At 46.8% G+C, this 14,176-nt stretch overlaps 1 long non-coding RNA gene across 1 annotated transcript; it reads right to left on the bottom strand.

Moving 5' to 3' along the window:
* Positions 1 to 3,738: 3,738 nt before the first annotated feature.
* On the bottom strand, positions 3,739 to 9,293 carry LOC135297807 (uncharacterized). The gene is made up of 4 exons (XR_010359763.1): positions 8,762 to 9,293; positions 4,726 to 5,372; positions 4,617 to 4,644; positions 3,739 to 4,522 (listed from the first exon to the last, which is right to left on the bottom strand). It is a non-coding gene; the product is annotated as an uncharacterized LOC135297807 (long non-coding RNA).
* Between the last annotated feature and the right edge of the window lie 4,883 nt (positions 9,294 to 14,176).

Here is a 14,176-nt window from a genome sequence, read left to right as displayed (position 1 = left end):
CTATATTGCTGAACACAAACAACAACAGAAAAAGATCTATTTTTTTACTTATTTTACCTAACGTCTCGTGTATTATCCAAAACGAAAAATTTGGCCAAAACTGTAATTTCTTCTAAAACTATTCAACTTTCCTCCGATACAGAAAACCAAACCACCACCAAAAACCCCATAACAAAGACACCCTCGCCACACCCCCTCCGCAATTCCCTCTGCCCCTGCCGCTGGATGGACGCTGCAATGAAAAAACGCACACCCGGAGGTCTCGCGACGGAGTGCGAAATCCATCGAACACTGTTTCTAAAAGGCGCCCATGGTATTATTTAAAGCTGTGCCTCTCTTACAGAGGAACACCAACCTAGCCCACAGACAAAAATGCCTGCGCGGTCGGGGCTTCGTTTGTTTCCCCTCTCCTCCTTTCAGTGATTTTGGCAAGCAGGCTCAGAACCTGACAAGCCAGAAGCGTCCCCCAGCGCCCCTTGGCGGGACTCGCTCCCGGGCTGGCGCCTCTCGGCGGTGCTGGGGGCACCGCGGAGAACACGGGAGCGGCGGCGCTCGGCACCCGGGGGCGGCCCCGCGCTCCCGGTACCGGACGGAGCCCGGCTCCCGGCAGGAACGCGGCTCCTCCGGCGGCTCCTCCGGCACGCAGGGGCCGCGCCGCGCCGGGAGAGCCCCGCCCGCTGCCCCTGCCCGGCGGGGCCGGCACCGGGCCCAGGGGGCCCCGGCGGCGCCCGAGCCCCGCGCCCGGAGCGGCCGGCAGCGGCCGGGGCCAGCGCAGCGCCCGTGCCGCCTCTGCCGCCCGCCGGCCCGGCACGGCTCCCCTCGGCTCCGCACGGCTCGCACCGGCGCGGCTCCGGCACTCCCGCGGCAGCCCGGCCGCGTTCCCCTCCCAGCGCAGCAACTGCCCGGGCCGCGCCAGGAGCGCTCCCGCGCCGCAACCTTCGGGGCCGGGCCGCGGGCACAAGAAGCGCCCTCAAAGGCAGCGGCACGGCCCCAGTTCAACCCCGCAAAGGCTGCGAGAGCTGCAGCTTCCTTCAGCTGAACCCCGAAACTGAGGCAGCGCGGGCTGCTCACCCCGCTTCAGCCAGGGCGAATTAATGTGTTCTCCCCTTCAATTTCATCCCCTAAGTGAAAAACACATACACTCTCCTGTAAAAATTTATTAAGTTGAATGAAGGAAAATAGGAGAAAAGGACCATAGAGCAAAGGATACATCTTGGCTCTCAGCCAAGACCACACTTACCTTTGGGGATACCCTCAACTACCATTACCCTTACATCAGCCTGTTGCATATTAATAGTCCTTATGCATATCCATAAAGTAGTTTATATTGTCCAGGAACTATTTTACATGGCCCCTCCTCAGGTCTGCCTTTATTAGAGCATGCGTGTTTCTTGGCTGTGGTTTCGGCTCCTTCTCCTTATCACTTCCAGTTTCAGTCTTGCTTTGCTTCATGCTTTGTTCAGACGGTGCGTGCTGTTAGTTGGCATAGCTGTAGCAGGTGTCCTCATCCTGTGTTCATTGGGTGTTATCCCACCCAAGCAGGCATTTTAACACAAGCATAGCTATTTCACTACTATGTCTAAGCTTAATTAACAGCAGAAATACAAACGATATCTTTATAGCAAAATTACTTTAGCATCATGCATATAAAATCCATTTTAATATTTACGAAAAGCCAATATTATAATTTGTATCTATAACAGCCTATAATAGCAGAAAAAAGGGGTTTCCCGCAAATGAAATCCTTCAAATGATGGCAAGAGGGGGATTTTACCTCAATTCAAGCCCTTTAAAAGGAGGGACAACAGGGCTGCCCCCTCAGTTTAAACCTTAGGATGACTAAAATGGGGGGGAGGGGCAAACTCCAAATCAAACCCATAATATGACAACAGTATTTCTCCCCTTTCCTTTAAACCTTTAAAATAGAACACAGGGATTCCCTTTCACCCCTGTGATACCCCTAACACCCGGGAAAAGCAGGTATTCCTTAAATCAATACCCTAAAACCACAAGTGAAGGGGGATCCCGTCCTATTCAAACACAGGCAATAATGGAAGAGAACTTGCTTCCCACACTTCATATTTCTATTGTCCTCGCAATCCCTTTTTTTTTTTTTTTTTTTTTTTTTTTTTTTTTTTTTTTTTTTTTTTTTTTTTTTCTGGGGGCACCAGGGAGGGATTGGCAAGATGAAACGGAATAGGGAAAGAAGTCCCCACTACAAATCCACACGAGCTCACCTGTTCAGCTGCTGCTTCCCAGCACGAAGCTTTGGCCCTCGCCACCTCCCTTAAGCAATGCCCCACGCATCCAATTGCGTATCCAGGTGCTCCCTGAGACTCTTGGAGAAGCTCTAACTGTCCTTCCCCGAGACACCCCCGGGAGCCCCCCATAAACCCCTCTACTCAGCAGCTCCAGGCAAAAGGGAGCTGACACAAACCCTCCCCCTAAAACAGCCCCAGTCATCATCCTCACAGCTCACACTCGGGGCTGCTCTGTGATTCTTCCCAAATGAATTTAGAGACAAATTACTATTCTTTAGCAATACCTATAAACACGAAAAACTTGTCACGTTTTAGTATTCTACACCCACCCCTCCCCGTGAATTTTGTGGCAGCTTTGGGTCCCTCTGGGGGACTGCACCCAGCATGACCCCGCTCATTCGCCACCCACCTGCTCCCCCACCGCCGTGTGGCTCCCTCTCCTCGGGACCTTGGGGTGCCCCAAATGACATCAGAGCCCCGAGTCTTGACCCCTCTTTCCCCACCCCCAAAGAAGGCACCGAACGAGTCAAACTGCCCTGGAGAGCAGCGCAGCGCTTCCTTCAAGCCCTTTCCACACGCACATCCCCCCAGAAAGGGACTCCGCCGCACCAAGAAAGGGGGGGCAGCCCCCAGAAGGGCTGAAGTTCCTCCCCAGCCTCGCTGTCACCCCGAGGGGCAGAGACAGGGAGCGGCAGGGACGGCTCGGCACAGAGCGGGGCCGCTCTCAGCGGCATGTCGGGAGAGCCGCAGGTCCGGCAGTGTCGGGCGCTGTGTCTGAGCGGCACGGGGGGATCCGCCGAGAGCTCCGGCCCCGTGCGGGGACTCCTGCAGGGGCCGAGGGGCGCCGGGCTCCGGCCCTCTGGGCTTTATTCTCCGGCGCCCCGAGCCCCGCGGCCGCGGGGAAAGAACGAAAGGGGGAACAGGAAGAGAGGAGCGATAGCAGGGTAGGGAGGGAGGTCGGACTGGGGAGGAAAGCGGGAGGGGAAGGGAAATCCCGAGAGAAGGAGAAGAGGGACCGTGGACAGAGGAGGGAGAGAGAAGGGGAATAGAACGAAGTAGCGGGCTAGGGACAGGACAGAAAGGAGCTGAGTTTGGGGGGGCAGAGGGGAATGCGGGCAGGAGGAAGGACGGGTAGAGAGAGGGACAGGAGGGGAAGCCTCACAGAACCCCGAGCCCACCCGGCCGTGCCGGGGATGCTGCGCTCGGCGGAGCTCGGTTCGGTTCGGCTGCACCCGGCTCTTCGGCTAAATTCGGCTATTATCGGCTAAACTCGGCTATTATGGGCTACGCTGGGCTCGCTTCGGCAGAACTCGGAGCCGCTCGCTCCGTTCGGCTCGGCTCGGCTCGGCTCCGTTCGGCTCGGCTCGGAGCCGCCTCACGTTCCGCGCGCGCAGACCGCTGCGCTCCTGCAGCCGGGTCCCAAGGGCGGCCCGGCCGTCGCACGGAAACCCCCCCAAGCAAGATTAGACAGAGCAGCTTCTGTGTTAAACCCTTTATATCCCATAAGGAGAAAACTGCTCTACCTCATCTTTTTCCACTCATTTTTCTTTGATTTCAAAATCAGAGTTACGAAAACCTACTTGAGTACAATATTTAGTAAGTAATCAATAAAGTAATCCTGTAAATTTCATAACCTGAAGAAAAAGTTATACCTGTTTCCACAAAAAATAAATACAGGAGATTGCTACTCACTGTGTCAAACCTTATTTAAAATACACAAAAAACCCCGACATAAATAGTTCCAGAACCAAAACAAAACACATAAGCAACCCTAACTAAAACCACACATCCAAATACAGTGTTCATCAGTCACCAATCCTAAAAATCCATTTTCTACATACATTGTTAGTATACCTCTTAACACCTAACCTTATCCCTCACAAACTTTAAATTGTAAATCAATAAATCCTATATACCACAAACTCTTAAAATACAATTTATACACCCTTACCCAAATTACAGTTAAGCCACAACAATTAAAATTACTAAAATCATTAGAAAAAAAATACTTGTATAATATTAGCTACAAAAAAAAAAAAAAAAAAACAAAAAACCAGAAAACCACAAAGAAGTGGCCTCAAAGTATCAAAAATAAAATTCAAAACAATTAACAGGACTAAGACACAACATAATAATAGATCAAAAAAAAAAAAAATCACTTGAACATAAATTTACTCCTCAAGACCAATTCCCACGAGAGCGACGAACCGGGTCCGTTGGCCAGTTGCTGAGGGGGTCTCGGCGTAATACCACTGGAACACCTAAAGCACACAAACGAGAACGGAGCCTAAGTGTTGCACCAGAAATCGAGACCTGAGCAATACCACCTGCTGCCATCCACCAGTCTCTGCTCACCTTGCCTGCTGATACCTGGCTTGACTTCCTAAAAATCAAGACAAAGAACAAGGCGGTGAACACAGAGTCTCCACGTATGCTTCCCCTGCAAAGACAAACGGAGACTGACCTGCTCGGGGCAACCCACTCACCCGGCACGGGCCCCTCTGCCACGGATTTCAGCCGGCTGTATCTGAAAGAATGTTAGCACAAAAGTCAGAGTGCTGCAGGGTAACACAGGAGCTCCAGAGGTCTTGAGTCAATCTACAAATCCCATCCCGAGCCCACCTACACCCTGCATTACAAACTTCCAGGCCCCCAGGACTTCTCCTTTGATACCTACACCAGGCTTTGCAGCAGGGCAGAGCGGCATCGGCCCAAACACCCAGACACCCGTGACACAGAACAGGACAAACCATAAGCCCCTCAAAGGACTAAGGCACAAGACACGTGACACGAGACATCCAAAAGACACAGAAGGCACGACAGACAAGTGACACAAGTGACAGGCACTGGGACCGCTCTGCCCTGAGCACCTCAGCACGCTGAGACTTCTCTTCCATGTGGCCTAAGGGGCCATCTCCTGCACATCCCTGCCTCCCAAGAAACTACTCAAAAGGCCCTCCCAGCACCTCGCTTCCATCCCCTCAGCGTGGCACAGCCCTCGACTTATCTCTCGAGCATCCTGGGATGAGAATCCACGTCCGCTGCAAAGGAAGGCCGCCTCTCTCGCTGGCAATTTCCCGCAGTCACCGGGCTCTGGTCCCTTGGTCATGCCTGCAATCAGCAATACAATCATAAATTTCCGAAAGGACAATACCCAAGAATTTCACCAAATATGTCAATTCCATTTTCCCACAACCTAGCTACCAATCTTATTTACAAAGACCCCCATTCCCAATACAGTTAATAAAACCTCTGAGATCTTTGCTAAAATCACCCTTAAAGCTAAAAAAGCCCTGCCTCTAACTAAACACAAATAATCCCTGTCTTTTGAACTGTATAAATTCATTACTTAACACTTCAGACCTGCTAAAATATAATACCTTAATGAACACCTGTACACAGTATACGCTATCCTTATCATAAAATATAAAACAAACCTATTTGTTTTACTAACCTAATACAAATATCATAAAGTTTCACTGTAATACAACCTATAAAACCGTCACTACAGATAAAATTCATAAGTTCTATTTTGACCCAAAAATTCATACATTCTGAACATGAACTTTGTCTAAAAGAAATATTTCAAAAACCAAAAAAACACAAATAAACCCTTAGAATAGCTACTATAATGCCAAGAACTATCAAACAAATAAACACCTAACCTCAACTATCTAGGACAAGCTACAACAAAACTTCTTTATAAACAACCCTACAAATATCCATTATCTCCTCAACAATACACCTCCAGCAAGACCAAGCAACTCAAAATAACCAAACTGCCATCCAAAAAATATTCCATAAACTAAAACACCAAAAAGTAATCAACAAAACCTACTCAGCTTTCAAGAACTCCATTTAACCTATGCACAGATCTAAAACAAATTAAAATTAACCATAAACTGCCATACCTTAAATAACTCCACCACTAAACACTACTGTATCAAACTTATTAAAACTCCAATACAAACTAAAATCCAAAACAACAAAATAACACACCATTATTAACATTATCAACACATATTTCTCTAACATTTCCTCTAACAAACAAATACAAACTACCATTTACCTTCACTTAAAGAACATACAATACACCTATAACCAACTGCCCCGGAAACAAAAACACAGTCCTACCATCTACCATAAATGCAGCTAAATTAAACTAAAAAATCACCTCCAAAACATTTACAATAAACCAACATCAGATAAAAAGTATAGCAAAAATAATTGAAACAATCCAAATTCTCCTCAAAAACAACTTGATCATGAAAAAATACAAAACCAAAAAGCCTACTGCAAAGATCCAATTCCTAAAAGTAAAATAACAAAAGAAACAGCATCAAATTCCCACCAATATCATTAAAAAGTCAGAATAGCTCCACCAGCCAAAAAAAACCCCTAGCCTCTAATAAAACCCCAGACCACCTCAAAAACAAACACTGCAATGCAATTCCTCTGACCATCCCAACTACCATTATTAAAATGCATATGCTGTACAAAACTGTCTTCGACCCTGCCATCAATTCCACATAATATTAATTACTCTCATCATACATTGCACCCATATCACAAATCTAAACCACACTAAAACCGAGAAAATAGTTACAAATTAACCCCAAAAACCAAAACTTTAATCACTAAGTAACAAGAAAAAATTTAAAAAAAACCCCCAAAAAACGAAAAAACTCCACCATGCAACCAAATACTAGGAAAAAAAACCACACTACACTCTTTTCACTAACAATTCTTATCACGTCACAAAAATGGAACAAAATTAAAAACCAACCCTGTAGGAAACCACACAGCAAATGCCAGAAACCACTGAAAAAAGAGAAATCCAACCAACTTACTAAACTCCAAATTGTACAACAGACCCCTCATGTTATTAAAAACAATAAGCAAATCTCTACCTCTACGCTAACTCAAAGAGGCAGCAATACTCTATAAAATTAACTTAATAACGAAACAAATTAACGATACAATAAAAATGGAAAACAATAAAAAACCTACTCAAATAACTACCAAAAAAACCCACCATATAAATACCCACGTCCCCAAAAATAAAACCAATAAAAAGCAAAAACAAAACAAGTCAAACTAAAAAAAAAAAAAGAAAAATCAACAAACAAACTAGAATTAACAAAAAAATTATTCCTGACTCAATAAACCCAAAATTCCTCTGTCCAATAAAACAAAAATACCACCTAGAAACAAACACAAAGCCAAAGGATAAATGTAACCAGAAACAATACCTCCCTAACTATTCGTAACCATAAAACATACACTACAATCAAACAAACCAAATACATAAAACCCGGATAATATGATAAACAAAAATGCAATAATATGAACTTTTAAAACCGCACAAATTTACTACAGGACATTACCTAGAAACAAACACTGCATACGCTAATAAAAGCCACCACAACGGAATTTAAAATCTACATTCTACTTCAAGCTTCACGATCCATAAAAACCATAGTAAACTATAAAAAACTTAACGTTTAAAAGCATAATACCTCACCAAAAAAAAAAAAAAAAAAGCGACAACAAAACTCAATTCCAAAACAGCCCTGTCATCAACGCCTGAGCCAACAACCATAACATCGAAGAAGTTCACGATACACCAACTGCAAACAAAATGATACAGTAAATTCCTACAAACCACCTCAAAGCCACGACGTAAAAGAACTTTCCATAATTAAAGCCGCGGCTCCCGGCGGGAACGCGGCTCCTTCGGCGGCTCCTCCGGCACGCAGGGGCCGCGCCGCGCCGGGAGAGCCCCGCCCGCTGCCCCTGCCCGGCGGGGCCGGCACCGGGCCCAGGGGGCCCCGGCGGCGCCCGAGCCCCGCGCCCGGAGCGGCCGGCAGCGGCCGGGGCCCGCGCAGCGCCCGTGCCGCCTCTGCCGCCCGCCGGCCCGGCACGGCTCCCCTCGGCTCCGCACGGCTCGCACCGGCGCGGCTCCGGCACTCCCGCGGCAGCCCGGCCGCGCTCCCCTCCCAGCGCAGCAACTGCCCGGGCCGCGCCAGGAGCGCTCCCGCGCCGCAACCTTCGGGGCCGGGCCGCGGGCACAAGAAGCGCCCTCAAAGGCAGCGGCACGGCCCCAGTTCAACCCCGCAAAGGCTGCGAGAGCTGCAGCTTCCTTCAGCCGAACCCCGAAACTGAGGCAGCGCGGGCTGCTCACCCCGCTTCAGCCAGGGCGAATTAATGTGTTCTCCCCTTCAATTTCATCCCCGACGGTAGCAGAAAAAGGGCTTTTCCTCCAACTGTGGTAAAAGGGGGATTTTGACCTCAGTTCAAACCCTTGAAAAGGAGGGACAACAGGGTTGCCCCCTCAATTTAGACCTTAGGATGATGAAAATGGGGGGCCTACCCTCAAATCACCCATAATACGACAAGAATTTTTTTTTTTCCCCCAGAGGGCACCGGGGAGGGATTGGCAAGATGAAATTGCAAAGGGAAAGGAGAAAAGTCCCCGCTACAAATCCACACGAGCTCACCTGTTCGGCTGCTGCTTCCCGGCACGGAGCTTTGTTCCTCGGCACCTCCTTTGAGCAATGCTCCACGCATCCAAGTGCGTATCCAGGTGTTCCCCCAGACCCTCGGAGAAGCTCTCGGCGTCCTTCCACGAGACAGCGCCGGGAGCCCCCCATAAACCCCTCTGCTCAGCAGCTCCAGGCAAAATGGAGCTCAGGCGACCCCTTCCCCCCTAAAACAGCCTCCTCCCGGCAGGAGCCGCCCCCTCCTCATCCTCGCAGCTCAGGGCTGGGGCTGCTCGGAGCCCTCATCATCCTCAGAGCTCACAGCTGGCGCTGTCGCCACGCTCCGACAGCGTCTCTCCCTGTCCAGCACACAGCCCGCTCCTCACAGACACAGACCAAACAGAAATCTACTCCGGCTGTCGGCTTTCCCGAGTCCGCCTGGTTACGCGATTAAAACACGTACGTGCAGCGGCGGTTTGGTTCGGCTGTTGGTCTAAGCTGGGCTTGTTTCGGCACTTCGGCTGAACTCGGCTATCATCGGCTGTTCGGCTACACTCGGCTATTGTCGGCAAAACTCGCCTATCGTCGGCTGTTCGGCTACACCCGGCTATTGTCGGCAAAACTCGGCTATCGCCGGCTCTTCGGCTACACTCGACTATTCTCGGCTAACCTGGATTTTCCCGCCCTTTTGGCCGCCCTCTTGAGAAGGTCAAGCCGGTCCGCGACACGACGCGACACGCCACTCTCAAGATGGCGGCCGCGAGAAGCCCTTGGCAAAGAGAGGCGTCCATACTCAAGCCTGTCAGCGCCCGCCACAAACACCACCGCCCGCGGCGCCGCTGAACGACAGCCCGTGTCCACAGCACTTGAATCGCCACAGAAAATTCCTCCGGGGCCGCGCCGGCGTTGGAGCGGCGTGCGGGCAGCTCAGTAGACACACCATGGGCCTCATTTTTCCCGCCCTTTTGGCCGCCCTCTTGAGAAGGTCAAGCCGGTCCGCGACACGACGCGACACGCCACTCTCAAGATGGCGGCCGCGAGAGCCCCCCCCCCCCCCCCCCCCGGCAGAGAAAGGCGTTTTCGCCCATGCCTGTCAGAAACCCGCCGAAATATCTCAGCTCTCGCTGCCGTTGACCCCACAGCCCGTGTCCACAGCACTAGAATCGCCACAGAAAATCCCGCCGCTGCTGCTCTGGCCTCGGGGTGCCACGCAGGCAGTCCAGTAAACGGACGGAGGTCCTTGAGTTTCCCGCTCTTTTTTGCCGCCATCTTGAGAAGGTCTAGCGCGTCCCGGCCGAGCCCTCCCACGCCGTCGGCCGCTGCAGCAGCGCGGCACAGAGAGGCGTTTTCGCCGCCGCCCCTCGGCTGCCTGTCGGGAGGCTGCAGTACCGCGCTCTGGCCACAAGGCGGCGGCGCTGCCGCCCGCCTCAGCCGGGGGGAGCTGCAGTACCGCGCTCTGGCCACAAGGCGGCGGCGCTGCCGCCCGCCTCAGCCGGGGGGAGCTGCAGTACCGCGCTCTGGCCACAAGGCGGCGGCGCTGCCGCCCGCCTCAGCCGGGGGGAGCTGCAGTACCGCGCTCTGGCCACAAGGCGGCGGCGCTGCCGCCCGCCTCAGCCGGGGGCGCCGCACGCCGCGGGGCTGCGGGCGGGGCGGGGCGGGGCTAAAACGAACAGGGGGGATCCCCTCCAAAACCTCTTCTAAAATAAATGCCCCAAAACAACCAAGAAGAGGGAAAAAAAAATCCCTGCCTCTAACCCAGTAACAACCAAAAAAACCCCAGAAAGCCTTTCTTTTAAACAATATTTAAATATATTGCATTGTTATATTTTTTCATATTTATATTCACTTTTATATTCATAATGTACATGGATATATCATGTTTAGTTTTACATTTATATTTATAAATTTATAGATAAATTAATTTTCTATATTACATCTACTCATATTACTTTACTTATATATGTTTATGCATATCTTTATATATTGATTCTATATTTCTGGATTCATATTTTTAGTTCTGTAACACATATTATTTAAAATAAAACCCCTGCAGCTATCCAAAGAAAAGCCAAAAAGAACCTCTTTCTCTTAAACTGTGTTTAAATTTTTTTTAAATTACTTTCAAAATTTATATACATTTACACTTAAAATGTATATTGATTTACAGTGTTATTTGTATTCTACATTACATCTATTCTCATTACTTTATTTATATTTTATATTTCTATATATATTTTTATATCTTGATTATAGATTTCTATATTGATGATTATGAAACAATATCCATATTTATATTATTTAAAATGAAAACTGTCTCTAACCAAATAAAAACCAAAAAACCCTTTATTTAAACTATATTTACATATTTTAATATTTATCTTTTTTCATATTTATATTCACATTTATATTTATAGTTTCTATTGCTCTATAATATTATTTATATTCTATATTACTTACCTTCATATTACTTACATATATTTAAATTTGTACTTATAGTTTAATTCTAATTATCTGTCTTTATACCTTTATTACGAATTTCTATATTTAGATTTATATTTCTATAATACTTTACATGATTTAAAATAAAACCCCTGCCTCTAACAAAATAAAAACCAAAGACAGCCCTTTATTTTAACCATATTTTAAAATATTTAAATTATATCTTTCATCATTATATTTACATGTACACTTATAATTTTCTTTATATATATGATATATATAATAGAAAATATAATATTTTATATCATCTATTAAATTAGTTTATTTATATTTAATATTTATACCTATCGTTATATATATTCTATATGTTTAGATTTGATTTATATTTTCAAATTAATTATATTTATATTATTTATTAAAAACACCTGCCTATAACCTAATAAAAACAAAAAACCACCCTATTTTAAACTATATTTAAATATTTTTATATTTACAATCTATATTTATATATTTGTATATATACACAATAGACAGCATTTTATATATCATATTATCTTTACAATAGTACACTATATATTATAGTTTTATGTATTGATCTGTTTTCTGTATTTATTTTTATCATTATAATTTCAGTTTTCTTTTAAAATTTGTATCTATTTCTATTTTAAACTCTACAGTAAACCATATGCATTCACTGACCTAACACATCAGCAGCACAAAACCACCACGCCCTGCTCAGCACCAGGCCGCAGTACACGCTCACCCCGTCACACCGTTTAAAAACAAAACCTGTTTCTATTACTAACAGAACAAGGATCCCACCACACTTAGCCCCATTCAAAATTCAAATAAACCCAACTATGAATCAATTTTAAAATCCCATTGTTATTACCCCAAAACTTCCATCATTTATAATCATAAATTTCCTCCTCAACCAACATCTCAAAAACCAAAAAAACTCAAATACACATTTAAAATGAAATAACTGCTAATAAAAACAAATCGCATAAAAAATACATCAGACCAACTCACTGAACTCCAAACTGTACAACTGACCCTAAACACGTCTAAAAAAAGCCCCCAAAGCTCTACCTTTATGCTAACTCACAAATAATAACCAATAATCCATAAAAAGAATTTTTAAAAGCTAATTAAAAGCATAATAAAAATTGAATATTAAAATACTTAAAAAGATCACTACACAAATTTTTAAAAATTGCCTATAGAAACCCACCACATAAATGCCCCTGAGCCCAAAAATAAAACTTAAAAAAACCCCATTCATCCAGAAATAAATCGAAACTTATGAAAACCAAAACCATAACATTCAAGAGGTACACCATATTATCATACACCAAGCAGAAACAATACTATGAATTCCTAAAAACCACTTTAAAACTGCTACATTAAAAAAACTTTCAAAAATTAAAAATGGCATCCAGTAAAAGCCATCTAATAAATTAACACCCAAAACTCCAGCAGCCCAGCTAGCCCTACCAAATCTGTATCTTTACACATACAGGGAACACAACCAAAATCCCAATATTATACATCTCAGAAGTCTACTAAGGAAACCTATTAAAATTAATTCTACCTCAAATACAAACCAACTCGATCCATAAAGTTACCTTCACTCCAAAACCAAATTGCACATGTTTAATAATACCAAAAAGGAAAACAACACACCACCAAATAATATACAATTGGAAGGAAAAAAACCCACTTTTTTTTTTTTCACACTAACTTCTATTATTAGCTAGGAAAAAAAGATTTTGCCAGGACTGCAACAACTTCTTCTGCCTCTCCTTGGTCTTCTTCTGAAATGTCCCATCTCATTCCAAATTCCTCACAACTTTGGAGTTGAAATCCAAGCAAAAAGCAAAATGCACAGTCCCCTTGTGCACCGGATGCTCTTGTCACTTCTCAGATTCTCCATTTCACTCCACATCTTATCACACTTTCAGTCTTCGTGCTGTCCTGCTGCAATGAGTTTCACAGATGAACAGGTACATGTTAAGAGAGGATTTTTCTCCCTCCCTCCCTCCCTCCCTCCCTCCCTCCCTCCCTCCCTCCCTCCCTCCCTCCCTCCCTCCCTCCCTCCCTCCCTCCCTCCCTCCCTCCCTCCCTCCCTCCCTCCCTCCCTCCCTCCCTCCCTCCCTCCCTCCCTCCCTCCCTCCCTCCCTCCCTCCCTCCCTCCCTCCCTCCCTCCCTCCCTCCCTCCCTCCCTCCCTCCCTCCCTCCCTCCCTCGTTGCCCCAGCACTGCCAAGCCCCCCCCACCCCCAAATCAGGTCCCTAAACACCACGTCTACACATCCTTTCCATGTCTCCAGGGACGGGGACTTCCCTGGGCAGCCTGCTCCAATGCCTCACCACCCTTCCAGTGAGGAAGTGTTTCCTACAATCCAATCTCAGCCTTCCCTGGTGCAACTCGAGGCCATTTCCTTTTGTCATGTCACTTCTTCCTTGGGACATCTCGTCACTTAAACCTTACCTGCTCCTTACCTGGGAGGTCTCTGCCTTGCCTGCACGAGAGGAGAAACACTCCCACCACAGGAACGGCAGCTCAGCAGTTCCCACACCAAGGCAGGCGGAGCAGCAGTCCTCACCAGAGCTCACGTGCCACTTTTCAGTGGTTGGCTCTGCTTCTCCTCCCGGGCAGATAGATCTCTGCAGAGTGCTTCCAAATTGGCTGCTTAGGAGGGGGGAGAAACACCTCAGCCAACTTCTTTAGCCAGACTTAGCTGATGCCTTTGCCTGCTTTGCCTCTTCCTGACCGCCTTCTGCTAAGAAAACAGCTGCCTTTGGACGTCTAGGGGGAACTTTTATGTCAGGCTCGAAAAGGCACTACAGAGACGTGCCTTGTTTTTAAAGGCTCAGCCAAGAAGACAGACAATGGCAGCTTCTCCATCCCCACTGCATGCGCAGCTGTGGCACCGGGCCAGCTCTGCTCCTCCTTCCACGTGGTCCCAAATCTGCTGCAGGAACTGAAGGCT

The sequence above is a fragment of the Passer domesticus genome, chromosome 3, assembly GCF_036417665.1.
Source record: "Passer domesticus isolate bPasDom1 chromosome 3, bPasDom1.hap1, whole genome shotgun sequence".
NCBI lineage: Eukaryota > Metazoa > Chordata > Aves > Passeriformes > Passeridae > Passer > Passer domesticus.
Note: the sequence above shows the minus strand (reverse complement) of the source record. Positions and strands in the feature narration are given on the sequence as shown.